Source organism: Palaemon carinicauda, chromosome 4 (genome assembly GCF_036898095.1).
Source record: "Palaemon carinicauda isolate YSFRI2023 chromosome 4, ASM3689809v2, whole genome shotgun sequence".
Classification (NCBI taxonomy): Eukaryota; Metazoa; Arthropoda; class Malacostraca; order Decapoda; family Palaemonidae; genus Palaemon; species Palaemon carinicauda.
The window spans coordinates 166,491,385-166,493,884 of NC_090728.1; the positions used below are offsets into that span (position 1 = coordinate 166,491,385).

The 2,500-nt window shown below is 34.0% G+C and overlaps 1 long non-coding RNA gene across 1 annotated transcript in view; it reads left to right on the forward strand.

The window, feature by feature from the left end:
* The window catches only part of LOC137640169 (uncharacterized), a 241,973-nt gene that overhangs the window by 21,812 nt on the left and 217,661 nt on the right, over window positions 1-2,500 (forward strand). The gene's annotated exons all lie outside the window — the stretch shown is intronic.

A 2,500-nucleotide genomic window follows, 5' to 3' on the forward strand; every position in this document is an offset into this window, starting at 1 on the left:
GATGGTCAGTCTGCTCCATATATACATATAAATATACATATATATGTATATATATATGTATATATATATATATATATATACATATATATATATATATATATATATATATATATATATATATATATATATATATACAGTATATATATATGTGTGTATATATATATGTGTATATATATATATATATATGTATATATATATATATATATATATATATATATATATATATATATATATGTATATATATATATATATATATATATATATATATATATATATAAATTTATGTATATGCCCATTCCAAGTGGAGATACCTTAAGGTGGCAGAGGGATTTGCATATGGCCACGATCAGCAAAGCTGTACTAGTCAAGGCCAATCATGCTAGGTTGGTTTGCTGTGAGCTATCGGACGAAAATCCCCCATCATCACCTATCTTCACTGGCCAGCGTGGCAATGAAAACTGACCAAATCTCAGACATGAATTGACAGGTCTGAGGCCTTAGGTCTGCATTTCATTAAAGACGACTGCATTTGTTGGTATATATATATATATATATTATATATATATATATATATATGTGTGTGTGTGTGTGTGTGTGTGTGTGTGTGTGTGTGCATGTGGTTCACTATATGTATTTTTTCCTTTATCGGATTTCAGACTTCCATTGTTACGCAAGTGTTGGTGGAAAGAGGTTTCCAGCCTTGACTAAGGAATATTTAAGGGAATAAGGGAAAAAAAAACAGAATTACCATAATGTAACTGAAAAGGGAAAGACCAGTCGAGGTACGCTATCCTACTTCGCCCCTTATGGAAAATTCAAGAGGTTTCTCATTAGATATTTAATTTTCCACGTCTACCTGCTCTCTCTCTCTCTCTCTCTCTCTCTCTCTCTCTCTCTCTCTCTCTCTCTCTCTCTCTCTCTCTCTCTCTCTCTCTCTCCTCTCTCTCTCTCTCTCTCTCGTGTATATATTGTTTGGTGTATGTAATTTTATATGTGTATACGTAGCATATAATGTTGAAAAATGGCAGCTTCATATTTCATGTATTACTTTCACAACTCTGTGATCTGTGTTGTCGAGACCAAGGGATAATACTGATGAACGTTTTTGTAATCGAGAGAGAGAGAGAGAGAGAGAGAGAGAGAGAGAGAGAGAGAGAGAGAGAGAGACAGAGAGAGAGAGAGAGAGAGAGAGAGAGAGAGAGAGAGAGAGAGAGAGAGAGAGTATTATTTTTTAGCTGGAGATATGTCTGTTAATTGACATCAGAAATAACTAGAACCTAAAGTCAATCACTCCTGAGACAGGCACACATAGGAAGAGAGAGAGAGAGAGAGAGAGAGAGAGAGAGAGAGAGAGAGAGAGAGAGAGAGAGAGAGTATTCTTCATTTGAAGATATTTGTCTGTCAATTATAATCAGAATTGACTATAACTTAATGACAATCACTGCTGTTCCCGCCTTTACTAAATATACTAAAATTGGTAGTAACTTTTTCCTAATACTTCGAGATGCGAAGTTTTAAAACCACTTTTCCACAGGACCCAAAATGTATTTAAAAAAAATAAACACTATAATAAGATTTTGTTGTAAAATTCTAACACTGTCTTTTATTTAAAAACATCTGTCCTTTTGTTATTACATTTCTTTACAAAAGGAGTTAAGAAGTATCTGGTATCTGAAACCATAGATGTACAAATATAAAAAAAGAGTTAAGTTTGGAAGAAGTGTCTCGTAAAAAGACTAAATCATCTAAAATTTTCCTCCAATTCCCAAAAACAGTCTAATCAATTAACAGCAATATGAATGTGCTAACAGTATCTTTAGAAAAAGAGGATGCCTAAATACTCTTGTACTCTACGATGCGTTGAATCTTCCTCTTCAGAGTTTGGACAGCGAGTGTGAGAGCACAAATTTTCTTATATTTATTGAATTATTTCATTACCTAAATGTTATCATGAAACTATCCTTACTATGTATTACATGTACAGTTGGACACATGAATTCCTGGCACACTTCGCTCTGAGGACGTGTACTCAACCACACCCCTACTGCACGACGAGTTCCTGTGTTTAGCCCACTACTTCTACCATCTCACCTCACACTATCTTTTTAGTTTCTCACCGCGAAGTAAGGGTGTGGCAGGATGCACTTCTTCGGGGCAAGGAGTTCCTGCGACTTCTGTTTCCAACTGTACCAGTTAGATAGACTACCTGTTCATTCAGCAAGAAATCATCTAAGCTTAACTAGGAATAATAAAATCAATACAGTAGTAATAATGATAATGATTATAAATCCAGATTTCATCTAATTGACTAATTCGTTCTTGATAGTGATAATAAATCATGATTTCACTTAACTAACTAACTAGTCCTCTTAATCATTTATCTAGACCTCGCCATACTGATTAGATTGTAGGCGCGTTTACTCATCAAGATTTACCATGTTGTTTCAGCATCGAGAAATACTTGTTATTCTGATACCAGAATCTTTGTTTACCCAAACAC